The sequence below is a fragment of the Lactuca saligna genome, chromosome 5, assembly GCF_052625555.1.
Source record: "Lactuca saligna cultivar CGN05327 chromosome 5, ASM5262555v1, whole genome shotgun sequence".
NCBI classification, from domain to species: domain Eukaryota; kingdom Viridiplantae; phylum Streptophyta; class Magnoliopsida; order Asterales; family Asteraceae; genus Lactuca; species Lactuca saligna.
The window spans coordinates 87,141,557-87,156,934 of NC_136421.1; the positions used below are offsets into that span (position 1 = coordinate 87,141,557).

The window sequence follows — 15,378 nt, forward strand, 5'->3', positions numbered from 1 at the left end:
CAAGGAAGTAAAAAGGATGTCATGATCTAAATCAGGATGAAGTGGGTGATCTTTGTCAACCTATCGATGATGACCTAATCAAATCGATCTAGAAGGACGTTCTAAGAAACCTTGTTATGATAACCATGGTGATATTCTCCTATTTTCACAAGGGGGTGTCTAACAGCTACACCTTGTGGTGAGGTCTCTAATGTTCAACCTTGACTTTCAGACAAGTTATGCACCGCTCCACATACCAAGCTACCTCCCTTTTCATACAAGGCCACTAATAAATAAGCCTTAGATCCCTATACCTGTTTCTAGCCTCTGTATGGATCAAAAACTTTGACTTGTGTGCTTCCTCTAACAAAGTTTTCATACCTTTACCAAAAACAGGAAACCATACTCTACCGCACCGAGTCAACAAGACCCGACACTCTCTGAAAGATAAAGGTGTAACATACACGTTCAATTATCGTGTTTTGATAGCTTAAAAGTGAATATTAATATACAATCTATGATTTTGAGCGTTTCTATCTAACAAGATAGTTTTTACGAGAATTGAAGTAAAACTATGTTTAGAATCATTTAGAAAGTAATGGGAAATCTTAAGAGATTCCGATCAAAAAGTAAAATATTGAAATTAACAAAAATGTAAAATTTAAGTTGGAAATAAGTAAAAATAATGTTATTGAAAATTCTAAATTATCTCGTTAGAAACATTTAGGCGAAAACCTCACTGAAATCTAAGTTATAACGAAGAAGTTATGACTTATTGAAGTTTTGCGACAAAACCGGCACGACGACATATGACGTAAAAAGTGAGTTTAGGATAAACTACTTTTTAGCCTTTATAATCTAAATGAAACTCATAGTATTCGTTAAACCAAGAACTTTCATAAAAAACATCCAAATCTGACTTCGTATGACGAAGTTATGATTTTTTCTAAGAATCGACATAGCAGTATTCATCTCGAAATTCGAATTATAGATTGAGCAATTTTTAGTAGATGCAACCTAAACAAGAATCAAAGATCTCGTCAATAGTAGTTCAACGGTAAAAAGACAGACAAAAACGGACGTTGAATGAAGAAGTTATCATTTTTAATGGACTTTTCCTGTCCTGGCCTGTTTAAAATATAATTTGAAAAATAAATTCAAAATAAGTCGACAGAGTCTAAAGGAAAGTTATAGAGTATAATTTCACCTACGCTTGGATATAAAGAACATAAAAAACAGATCCGGTATGCAAAATATATGAATTTTTGAAGTTTTACGCACAAACTTCTTGGCTGGAAGAACGCTCAGCCTACCAACTGGTACGCTTAGTGTACAGATTTATACGCCCAACGTACGAGGTATGTATGCCCGGTGTACATTTGTGTACACGGTACAAGATTGGATACGTTGGCTATTCCTTCACATGGCTTACACGTGTTCATCGCCTTGACGCGTCCGAGATGATCCTCTAGTACGTCCTGCGTACTCGACGTATGCCCAACGTAGAACTTCTCAAGGCAGTACGCCCCACGTACTGATATTTACACTGAGCATAATGCTGAGCTTCTGACACTATAAATAAAAAGCGAAGGCTTCGGGTTTTTGGTTACAAATTCCATTCTCTTTAACCGTCTAGTCTCCGTCAAATTACCTTAACACCCCTTGAAGCCTAGGAAACATCCCTGACACCCAAAGCATGTCCTGACACACAGAAGAACTGAAAAAAATAATATTTTCAAGCTGAAACTTTTTCCGTGCAAGGCCCGATTTTCAACAAAAATCCTTAGTTTCATCAAAGAAATTCATTTATAGACACGAAGTGCTACCCATATTATCATTATATCATTCAGTTATTTCACGGTGATTTCATTATAGGGACAATTGTATGTTATGTGTTATATGTGAAATGTGCTTTCCCGTGTTATTATGATAATGGAGCTATACCATTCACCATGAAGTGAATGACTAAGCATCACTTTGGTATTGGCATGAAACCTTTGGCCATGTAGAGCACGCCTCGTAGCACTTTGGTATTGACTTTGTGCCTTTGGCCATGTAGAGAATGACTCGTATCACTTTGGTATTGACAGAATACTAGGTAGGGCTAAAAGCCTATACATTCTAGCAAAATGAAAATTCAAAATTGTATTTTATATTCCACTTGGGCTGAAGTTTTATTGATGTATATCAAGTTGACAATGTTATGTCTCATCGATTGCAAATCTTTGAATCCATTTATTGGTTGATTTGAAACGCCTATCATATGATACTCATCTGCCTTTGTTGTTCTTTGTCCCTCTTTCTTTTTTCATATATATATATATATATATATATATATATATATATATATATATATATATATATATATATATATATATATATATATATATACATATCTATATATATACACACACACACACACACATATATATATATATATATATATATATTGCATAGCCTTACATTATAACTATTATTGAACTCACTAAGCGTTACCCGCTTATCCCTCTCAATGTTTAAACTAATGCAGGTGATAAACATCCAGTATAATCATGTACTGGTAGAAGATATAGATTAGTTAATATTATTGATTTTGTACTTAGTATATAAATTCTTGGTAAATTATTTAATATATAAAACTTAGTAAAAATTCTTAATAGTTGGTTTGTATCCAGTCTTTTGTAAATATCCAGACTTCTGTAAATTATATTATGAATATGCGTGTAGAAAGTTTGGAGTAATATTATTGTAATGATATTACAGAAGTAGGGGTTGTATCCGTCATGGTATCAAAATAGTAGTTTAAGTGAACTAAATCCCACGGATTGGTATTTAGACTTAAAATATTGGAAGTTCAATATATGAATGGATTCTTTGTAAGAATATGGACACAAACCATATGAAAGACTTAATTGAATTTCAGAGTAATGGCTGTACAAGTGAGTAGACATACACCAGATGTGCATTGTGACAACCCGAAACTTTCATCCTATGTAATTGGTCCGCGTATTGTCTTTAAATCTTGAATTCATCACCCCTTTGGAAATCTTGTGGTTCCGAATGCATTTTGGACACAATATAGTCTATTTATGGGCCTTAGGAGGTGTTGGAAAGTGTTTTGCATCATGAAATCGAATTAAACACACCAAAAGAGGTGTGTGCGGCCACACTTTTGTGTGAACGGCCACACACCCATGTGTGCGGCCGCACACCCAACCAGACACCCTCCAGCCTCACACTCAAACATATATATAGCTGGGTACCTTCTTCATTCATTCATTTGGATACTCCTTACTCTCTCCCTACTTTCTCTCTCTAAAATCTTGAACCAAGAACACCTTGAAGACCTCATATTTGTGATCTAGTACATCTTCAAGCTTGTTAGAGGTAAACCCTTGAGTCCCAAGCCTTAGAACTCTTCATGTTCATCATATTCATGGACCCTTGAAGGTGAACGGCCGCACACCTTCATGTGGGGGGCAGCACACATTCAAAACTCCTTAATGTGTAGAGGAAACACTTCATTTGGACTCACAAGAGGTGTGTACGGCCGCACACACTTGTGTGCAGCCGCACACACACACATGGCAGCACATAGGGCCTGACACAAGTGCCGGCAGCACACTAGGCCACACACCTAGCCACACACACACATATAGTGTGAATTTTGGCCATATACCCTCTTGTATAGACTTATAAACCCTCATACAATCATATATGATTATAACACTTCATTATAAGTGTTTACTAGTCCCTAAGGTGGTCCCAAAATCATCAATTAGATGTTCATAACACTAATTAAATCCATATATGTGCCTACATATGCTGAATAGGATTCGCACGTGTTCTCAAGTCACCACTTACCACCTAACGTCTAATCCAACATTGTCATCAGAACCACTCACTACAGGTGAGTTCATACCCCTTTAATGAACCTTTCAAATGTTTATTTTATGTGTTTTAGGGGGGGGGGATACAAGTCAATTATACATGTTTATGGAAATTAATCACATGCGATTTACTATCCGTATTTCGAATCACATGTGATTTACCACTACGCCTTATAAAAGGATTTTACGTTTTCTAAACTATTTTGAACAAATAAACAACTTTTTAAATATTTCCCTTTGGACAAGATTTTTCTTAAATAAGTTGTCTTATAAAATGTAACCACACTAATATATTTATATAAGTAAGACTTGAAGGACGTAGGACCGATAACTCGCCTTATTTCCTGTTCTTGTTTGATTGTGGGCTTAGGGTAGTTGTTATCCGTCCAACTGTCATTGATTTCTTAGTTATATATCATGTATATTAGTGTTGGATACGATCATTTTCATTTCATCCGATGTTTAAACCACTAAATTGGTAAGAACTATACACACTAAGTTAACTATAATAGGTATAGTTAAGGCCATTACTACTCGCTATCACTACAACTCTACACACTATAATACACACTATTACGACATGATACACTAATAAGAGAACACACTACGAGCTATACAAAAGACTACCACACTATAATACAAGAAAAGGCACTAAACAGAAGATAACACACTAACTCACTACGAGATACTCTATTCGCTACATACTATGCCCAAAGTTTTTCCGACAGGAAGACGACACTACATGTATAGATCTATACGGGGCAGACACTATTACATCCCGACTGTTAACTTCAGTCCGAGCCGTGTAGGCCCAGGGATGCCACTACTTCACTACACTGTGTATGACGGGGAAGGTCATGGGGTTCTCTATTGCTCACACTATCGGTAACATACAAGGAATACACTATATCCACACTAAAATACTAAACGAAAGTCTAATTTAACATCCTGACTGTTAACTTCAGTCCGAGCCGTGCAGGCCCAGGGATGCCACTACTTCACTACACTATGTATGACCGGGAAGGTCATGGGGCCCTCTATTACTCACACTATTGGAAACATACAAGGAATACACTATAACCGCACTAAAATACTAAACTAAATGTTAAGTTAGTATCAGGAAGTAACCAAGTATCTAGCACTAAAGGAAGTTGGTACCACTATTATTGACTTCAGGCATAACTTACTATATTGCATTACTTATTGGAGAGTCACTATTATACTTTTACGACAAATGATTTTCAAAGAAGAAAAATGACATGTTTCTTAAAGGTTTTCACTTACAATCTATTTCTGGAAAATATAGGATTTTCTAGGTTTTACTACTACTTATGACTGTGAACTACAGATCTTCACACTATCGGTTCTAATGCTTTTTGATACAAAAACTCACACTAAACTCTTATGAACTCACCAGCTTTATGCTGATATTCGTTTTCAAAATAACTTGTATCCACAGGTCAAAGATAGACAGGTACAGGTGCAACATTTTGGAGAAGGTGGAGCCTACAAGATCCATCTCTTATTTTTGTATTACTTTTGGTGTTTATTGAACATTACGAAACACACTTGTATCTAAACTCACTATGTAAATGAAATGGTTGTATGTTTCTTGTTTTTACTATTTTGCAATCGTGATGATACTGTACATGACGTCCTCCACCCCGAAACGTATTCCGCCATTATCGGTTTTGGGGTGTGACAGATTGGTATCAGAGCATTGTTTATAGTGAATCAAGTATATCAACCTATAAAAGATATACGAACTATACACACTTCGGGACTAAAACACTCTGACCTAGAATATATACTGTTAAGTATCTAAAAGATTTAACTTAGTATATATGTACACACACCACTACGAAATACAGAAGTCAGTATCACACTAGAATAGAATAAAAGTATTAAGATTGTTGGATAGCACAATTGGACTTAGAGACATATGGTCACATTTGGGGGGATGTAGCCTGATCAACTACGTTTTCTAGGGAGTGACTAGCATGTGCCTAAGCTTGGTTGTGGTGTTGCAACATGTCTAAAACTTACCAACACTACCACAATAACGTTAGCATAAGAATACTATAGGAGTATTCTGTACCTCTAAAACATACATGTGTGAAAACTAAAAAGGGTCATTACTGATGGAGCAATAGTTGCTAAATGGATACTTTCCGGTTACATGTGACTAGGGCGTTATAGACTTAGAATCTGTGATCTTTGCTATACTTCATGTTCCTTGTTTTGTTGTGGATTTAGAGTTAGGGTCACTTATTCGACGAACTATCCTACCTTGGTCGCATGTAATTAGTATGCATTATGCAAGTATTGGTCTAACTCATGATGATCATCTTATAAGTAATTTAGGTTAGTACGCCTATTAATCTTCCTTTCCCCTTTTTCTCGCTTAGATATCATGACTAGCTTCCACCTTCCAGGCGACCCGTACTACCCAAACTAGGGAAATGAAGGATGGCTCAGCGAAGAGTCGGACGACGATCACCCAATCCCTCTGGATGACCACCGAGCAGAAGGCTTTTCGGATAACTCCGACTCCGAGCCAGAAGTTAATAACTTACCTCCCAGAGTTTGGAACCCTAACCCCCGCCCGACATTTCAGGGTCCCACTCCTATGTGGGCCATATCCTAGCACCGATGGAGCGAGGAGCAGGGTCAGCCCTTCCCTTACATTGGAGATCGAAGCTTCTACAACATAAACGAAGGAGGATCAGCGGATCGGGTTCTGCCCAACATGATCCGAAGGATTGCCAGAAATGTCGAGCAGGGTCAAGCAGCCATTGGTCGAGTTGTAGAAGTGGATGCCAACTCGAATCTCAACACTGTTCGCATCTACCAACTCGAAGAAGCCATGGACAGGACAAGGAGGACCAACGAGGCTCTGCAACATCAGCTAGCTGCATCTCGAGCTGAAGTTAGGGAACTCCGAGCATGTCAAAGGATTAATGACCGACACCTTCAAGAAGTTATGAGTCAGCTAGCGGATCTGAGGGTTCGCCCAACAAGTAACCGTCGCCAGTAGAAAACGTCTAGTACCCCACTCTTTTGTTTAAAGGAATAGCCTTTCCTCTCTATGTTCCGTAGATCTCTCATCTGTAAACATTCCTAACTTAAAAATACTCTAACTAGACCTCTAAACTGCCAACATTTTCTCTATGGTTTGATGTGAGACCTACTGTTAGGTCAATTTTCATGAACTTGTGTTACATCATTTATACCAGTGTATAGGCAGTTAACTACTCTATTGCTATGACTCTCATTCTGATCTTAGATTATGTGATTTAATCCATGAAACACTCTATTCATCCTCGCAATAGACTCTTACTATTGCTATCATTCCTATGGTCTCCCAGTGAAAGATGCCTCCACGAAGGCGTTCAAACAGAGGAAGACCAGCAACTCAAACCCCTCCTCCTCCACCACCTCCTCCTCCGCAGTTCGATCCACTGCTGTTCCAAACGGCTGTGACTGCAACTGTGACAACAACCATGGCTCAAGTGAACTCCGGTGATGCGAGCGGTGGCAACTCTAGATTTGGCAACTCTAGATTCATGAACTGTAAACCTACCTTCTTCGATGGTACCGGAGGAATTCTGGCACTGTCCTAATGGTTCGAAAGAACTGAATCTGTCTTTGAAATGTGCTCTTGCCCGAAGAGAGCAAAACCATGTTCGCAACTGCCACCCTCACTAACAGGGCATTGACATGGTGGAACGGCCATGTCAGTGCACTCTCCTTGGTTACAGCCAATGGCATGGGCTGGGACACTCTAAAGGAACTCATGAGGAAGGAGTATTGCCCTAGGAGTGAAATTCAGAAACATGAGGAGGAACTCCGGAACCTCAAGATGAAAGGGACAGACATAATAGTGTATACGACCAGGTTCAGTGACTTGGCGGCTATGTGTCCTAATATGATACCGTCCGAAAGCAAGAAGATTGAATGGTACATCTGGGGTTTAGTGCCCCCGTATCTAGGAAATATTCTAGCCTCACGCCCTACCACCTTCGATAGCGCCCAGGAATTGGCCCAGAGTCTGATCAACCATGAAATCTTTTCCACTCCAGCAACGGCAACCACAACTACCACTGCACCACCCGATTTTTCTGATAGAAAGAGGAAGCGATGGGATAAGAAGAAGGACAAGAAGACTCAAACCTCCTCAAGGGACCAGCAAATTGTGGTGATCCATGATGCCACTACTCCAGCCGCTCCTGCACAACCAAAAGCTTATAGTGGGAATCTGCCCAAGTGTCCCAAGTGCCCTTTCCACCACAACGGCCCCTGCCGTGAATTGCAATGGTCAAACTACGGCCGGAAGGGCTATACTGTCCGATTTTGCAAGGCCCCTCCCAAACCTATCACACAGGTTCTCGGTGCAGGAGTGACCCCGACGTGTTACGGCTGCGGTGAAGCTATTGACTTCAAGAAAAACTGTCCGAAGGCTACGAATCCTGGGGGAACCCGAAGACTACTCGCTGTTGGTCACCATGAAGCGGTGGCGGATCCCACCGTAGTCACGGGTACGTTCCTTCTCAACAACTCTTTATGATATCTTAGTATACACTAAGATATCATAAATAAAAACAATCACCAACCAGTCTAACATTGGCCTACAAACCCAGTTCATGAGATCTATGAATGATGCTAGTGTGTTGTTGAGCGCAAAATGCATCACCATAAATTCGTAATAACACTACTAGAAAAAGGCCTTTTACGATGCTCACTGCGGATCATTATAAAGAGAGACGACGTGCATTTACGACGCGCATTTATGACGCGCATTTATGACGCGCGGTTATGACACGCAATGCGTATGAAGGAAGGCCCTGTTATAAATGAAGACGACACGCATTTGCGTGTGGTAACCTTACGACGTCCGTGTTTATGACACACAATGCGTATCAAGGAAGCCCCTGTCAAGAAAGGCCATGTCATAAATGAAGATGACACACATTTTTGCGTATCATAATTTTAAATGTTCTAAAAAAATATATTTATATATTTATTAATTTTTAAATTAAATTTGCATTTAATGTCTCATAATAGAAAAAAATATCATATACAAAAAATGCAATCCATTGCATAAAATTTAATGTCATACAATTCTATTTATTACAATATCTAAATTTGCATCTAATCTTCTATATACATCAAATTCCAACTAAGTAAAGTTTCATCTTGCCTTTCATAATTCTTTAAGACTAATGCTCCAAGCAGCTAATTATATGGATAAGCAGTTGTACATTGGCCCATCTCACTCAAGAATGACTTAGCCAAACTCAACTCCAAGTCTTTACTGCATCTTGCTGATAATGCTACAAGACTTGAATCAAGTGGCTTCATATTCCTTTCTTCCACCAACTTTACCTGATGCACAAAATACACAGAAACAAAAAACAACATTGTAGAGGACGGGGTAATTTGGGAAAATGTGAGGGGTATCCTCTGCAAAACAAAACAAAAAATATCCTTTGCAAGATTTGCTCTTTAGTAACCTCTGCAAAACATATATACATACATACATATATATATATATATATATATATATATATATATATCAAAAAATGAAATTTTTTATAGTTTTATATTATAATTATGCCTAGAGTATTGCATACCTGAAGAACCATTTGTTAGCTCTACAACACTTTTTGAATCTGAACCAAGCTTTCATCACTAACGTCAGCACCTTTTGTAGCCCCTAGGACTACGCATAAAAGTTAGAAAAACTAAATATTCCAAAAATACTCCTAGGACTGTTTTTGTCTCAGAATATGAATTAAACCATAAGTGATACTTTGATTTCGTTGTTTCTTGCAACTTCAACATGAAGTGTTCTGATGCTGTATGCGTAAAGTTTCACACTTTACAGGAGATTCTTGGGGAAGGAAAGAAGGCTGAGCTTGAATAGAAGGTAATTACATATCATATGCTTTTTTGTTTTAAGGGTTAAACGAATCATTTCAAGATTTGAAAATTATTAAAAAAACGTTATAATTGTAGAAAACAAATTGATAACCTTCTAAAATCTTCGGAGCTAAAATATATCCAATTAAAACAATGAAAATGTGATTTTGTTTTTGTTTTCAATGTTGTAGTAGTAGGAAGAGATGAAAGTTCGATATAATAAACAAATCACTAAAAGTAGGTTGCTATTTCTTAAAAAGTAATTCAACTTTGGCATATTATAGCTTACCTTCTCTGTTGGTGGCAGCTGCAATGAGTTCTTTCATGCCTAAATCAGAACCAAGATAAAACTATAGAAAAAAATGTAGGTTAACTCAGCAGATGAAAAACCAATAGTTGGTAATTTACAATCTTTCTTTCATCATACAATCTTTATTCTTTAGGTATAATGTATTTATTAATCCAACAATATTGACATTATGCATAACTTCAATTCAAATATAAATTGGACAAGATATAATGTCTTTCTTAAACAAATAGTTCATTATGCTACCCCACTATCATTGACTATTAAAGAAATTTAGGAAAAATCTAATAGTAGAATGTTTATGCCAATTAAGGCCTCATTTGGAAGCCAACAACAGTAATACAAGCTAGAAAAGAGGGAACAGGTGGTGTTTTTAAGTTATAATTTTGAATAGAAAAGGAAAAACTTCTATCTTGCAGGGACAACACCAAGCATGGCAGTGGTGTCAAGGACCTGATCATAGTAAGAGAAGGTGTTGTTGGGGATGTACTTAATGCATAAACTTCTATCTTTTTGCTTCTCTGCATAAACTTCTATCTTACAGTCAGTGTAGTCTTAAACATGAGGTTTACAAGGTCAAGTTTGTGAATCTCTTATGCAGCACATCAGATGTGCTTTTTCCTTGAAAATATGCTGCTACTTGAGATACTATAGAATGGAAAAGTGATTTGGCTATGAGAAAAAGAGAGAGAGAGAGAGAGAGAGAGAGAGAGAGAGAGAAGATATGAATAAAATAGCTACTTACACAGAAATGTTGACCAGCATCGCTGTATGATGGATTGATCTTCAGAGTTTGAATGATCAACCTAAAGAGCCTTCAAAATATATGATTCAACAGCAGCCCACCAGTTGCTGACGTAAGCTTTGTACCACTCTTAGAAGAGGGAGAAATAATTAATTCAATGAAAAAATGATATTTTAAAGGCTTATGATTATGTAAAGTTCTTAGAGAAATTACCACTAGTAGAAGACATAGGATTTGAACTTCTGTCTTTGACAATATTTGATGGGAATTATCATGACTTTGTCATTCTAACAGTTCACTTAGTAAAGAATGGATGAAATGTCAACATGGAAAACTGCAAAATGGATGAAAGTTAAAGGCAACTAAATTAGCATTTTGCAAGAAACTTACCCCTCCATATGGATGCAATGATAGTGCAGATCCCAAGATAAACTTCAGTATGTTGTCCTTTGTTGGCCGATCAAATCTGGATAAGTTTTAAAAAGATACAGATTAGAGAACCTACAAGGCTTTCATTATAAATATGAAAAGTGCTTATAAAATCATTAGTGAAAATACCTTACTCCAACACTCTGCTTTTGAGACTTAAGCGTAGCAGTATTGAGGTGCAATGCCAGGTAATGTATACTATATATTAGTTTTGTTGAATTAACGTTACTTAATAATAATATCGTGAAAGAGAAATATGTTATTTTGTTATTATATAAATGTATAGGGCACAACTCCTACGATTTCTATAGATAATACAGTAGGGTGCTAGTTGTACTTGAGTCAAGAGTCTCTAGAAACTTCTATAACAACTGCTAAAGCAACTAAAGTTAATGTCATGGTGCCTTCCTCAGATCCTGATGCTGATCTGGTATGCTTGCTTCCAATTTATTTTTCTTAAAAAACTTTCTAGGGGTAGTTACGTCATTTGCAAAGGCAAAAATTAGAAAAAATAAACACACAAATCAGAAGTAAAAACATACTAAAATTTTCGTAATACTAATAGTAATAGACAAACAAGAAACACAGATGAAATTGAAACCCACATCAACTGTATTCTCAAGTATCAGCCATTATTTCCTTCATTCAGACTCAAATTCCTGCCAAATATACAAATTTTGTATGTTATTATCGTACAAAATATAGAAAAAGAGGTGAATATCTAATTTTTATTAGCCGATTCTTTCTATATCACATGTCTCACCTGTTATCAATAAAATCTAAAACCTAAAATGATCAATTTTTTAAATAAACGAATTGAAATTGGGATGTGTAAAGAAGTTTAAATGCAAACAGTAAGAATGTTATAATTGGGTAAAGTTTTCAAAATACAATGCCTTGATAAGAAAAAAATTTGAAAATAGAATGTGTTAAAGAAAGAAATGAAAGTATGATGCTATATAATACACAAATAAATGAACCATATTCAAAGGAATTGGAATTTGAAGGATCTGGAATCTGAAGAAATTGGATTCTCTCACACATTTGGTTGATAAGAAATAGATTGGAATTTGTAAAAAATATGAAGAGGAAAAGTAGATGGAAATGCAAGAGATATGTTTACTTGTGAGATATAGGGTTAAAAGGGTAGTTAGAGTATTTACTATTTATAAAGAGACAGTGTTGCAAACATGATGCAGGATTAGAATCGAATCGAATTCCAGTTCCAATCCCAACTCCTATTCCAACCAAATCACACATAATATGACATAAAGGTGAATTAGACCACAAAACATCATAACTCAAGTGTAAAATAAATCCAGATAATTTAGGGTTCTGTGACTTTTTTATCAATTTGATTCAAAACTCCTTCTAATCAGATTTGTCTAAAATCCAGACATTTTGATCTATATTTGCATCAAAGTCTTATTGAGAAGAGGGAAAAAAATACTCTTCAATCAAAAAACTATTTCTTTGTGATAGAAAGGAATGAAAAGTTTGTTTACCTTGGGGGAATAAGGAGGAAGCTTGAGGTAGTTGGCATGTGTCATGACACTTGGCAAATCATCATCTGTAGATTTCGATACTCCACCCGCAGCATTTGATGCAGTGTTGTTGGAGCTTGAAGAGTATTGTAATTAATAAAGGGTTTGTGACCGAGGAGGGGCAATTTCATAATTCACCTAGATAAAATTTTGAAAACAAGGGGTGGTTGAGGGGGGTGTTTTTACCTTGCTAGCAATGGTCAACTTAGGGTTCAAGACAGCCAAGCCACCTGGAGGAAGCCGAGGTGCACCAGTAACAAATTGACAGAATGCCCTTTGATGTTCTGGATTGAACTCTCCCATTATCTCAAGCAACTAACAAAGAGACATAAACAAAACTATTAATATTAACTATACTATAAATTTATAAATCTTCCCTGAATATCGCTAAGAAAATAAATTACTCACATTAATTACTACAGGGCTCTTGGATGTGTACCCATGGTCGAATTTTATGTGTTCCACAAGTGTATCACCTTGCATTTAAAAGAAACATGAATTCTCTACATCATATCATTTTAAAAAAGAATACATGTTATGTTTATGTAGAAAAAATATGAGCAAATTACCTCCCACATTTCTCTACGCCCACAGAGTAAATAATCCAACTCACTTGGAGAAAATATTTGTAAACTTGAAACATCAAAAACCTGATAGTAATAAGATAAAATATTAGCTTAAGAAAATTATTTTGTATATTTTCTAATTCCATAAACAATTTAGCATATTAGAATGTTGGAAAAAGATGATCACCTGATTAAAGCCAGCTCTAAATGCTTCCAATTGCCTTGTGATACCAGTCTTGACAGTAGCATCAACCACCAGTGAAATGTACTCTTCCAAATTATTTAAATCGACCTGTGAATTTGGAAGCCACAATTTTATCAACAACTTAATCGCTAGATAAACATAAACCCATAAACAATAAAGAAAAAAGAAAATATCAAAGTACATTCAATCAAAAAATCATTTCTCCTTCTATTAACACTTGATCTAGAACAAACAAACATGTGAATACTATCAACCTAAATTCAACTGGACAATCTGTTGAAGCTACTTTCTTTCAAGTTTCATCAACTAATGTAACCCTGATCATTGATGTGAAAAAGTACTTAAACCATGTTGCCAACAAGTTGTTCTCGTAGTAAAGATTCACAAACAACTAAATTTGAATTCATAATAAGCTAATCATACATAATATCCATGGTTAAATCACTAAAATGAAGTCTATAGAGAATCAAACTTACTTCTTGTTTCTCCTCCCACGTTTAGGTCCCCATCCTTAAAGCTTTGTAATAGGGCAAACCATATATGAAGTGCATATGTGGTGGCACTTGTCAAATAAAAGAAAAAGAAAGAACTGAATGCGTTCATCTTAATCGGTCACTTCAATCAAGAATTAGTGCTCTAAATCGTCGGGTCTATAAGTGTAAGAAAATTAGTGCGATTATGATGGGAACCAAAGTCCAAATTCACCTGTGGCTAATGTGTCTGAAGGGTTTGGGTTCTTAGAGAAGGACTCGGTAGGCTGAGCCAAGTCCTTGTAAGGACTATTTGAGGTCCAATGGTCTCCTTTCTTCTCACATGTCCTGCATACCATCAATACATCTCCTCCTTTCGACATTTGGGCTAATGGGTCTCCAGCTGCATTTGAGTCTTCAACTTTTGTACCTAAAAGACAAAACTTCGCATTCACAATCTGCATATCTAACAAGCAGCAATGAAATTGAGATAGATTCCTAAGTTTTTAAATCGGTAGTGATTGACTATTGTCATGATGATTGATATGTGCATAGTGAATCGCAACTGAAATTTTTGATCTAGGCAATAAACCTGATGTAAAGAACTAGGGCTAGATGTAAATAAAGTAATAAACTTCTTAAACTACATATGTCTTAACAATTTAACATAAATATTTATAAAGGATTGTTACAATTATATGAAATTTCAGATCTAGGGATGACGTACCTGGAGCCTTTGGTCGCTCAAAGATGATTTCCTCAGTAGAAACCATGGTGAGTCTGGCGCCGACGTCCTCTTGAACGACATCACCGAACATAGGCCAAAATCGCCTCTCCATGGCGCGCTTGCTCAGCCAAGCATTAGCGAGTTTACGGACGCGTGTGGTGGTGGTAATCTTAACCCGATTACCTTCGTTGTTGAATTTGTACTTTCAACCCGTGTTAGTCGGGTCTAATAACCTGTTTCGGTGGCAACAAATAGTCATAGTCACCGCCATCATCTTCTTCCTCCAATTCGCCCCATCTGGGTTTTTGAGCCATGTCTGCGAAGCTGCTAGAATTGTTGCTGAGGGAAAATTAGTGTAGGAGATTCGAAGTGGTAATGTGAATAAGATGAAGATGTAATGAAGTCGGTTGTTGTGATTCTATAGGCTTCAAAATTGATAGATTTTTTTCGATTCTTTCAAGTTTGAATCTGAAAATGAGAAAGAGTTAGGGAAATCAAGAGTGCAATGGTTGTCCTTGTTAGGTTGAATGGTCGTGATTGTGAAGATGAAAGATAGATAGAAGATAGAAAAAACAAGGCGGGTTTTCAAAATTT

The 15,378-nt window shown here is 36.6% G+C and overlaps 1 pseudogene; it reads right to left on the reverse strand.

Moving 5' to 3' along the window:
• Positions 1–9,104: 9,104 nt before the first annotated feature.
• LOC145045506 (uncharacterized) lies at positions 9,105–15,132 on the reverse strand (annotated as a pseudogene).
• Between the last annotated feature and the right edge of the window lie 246 nt (positions 15,133–15,378).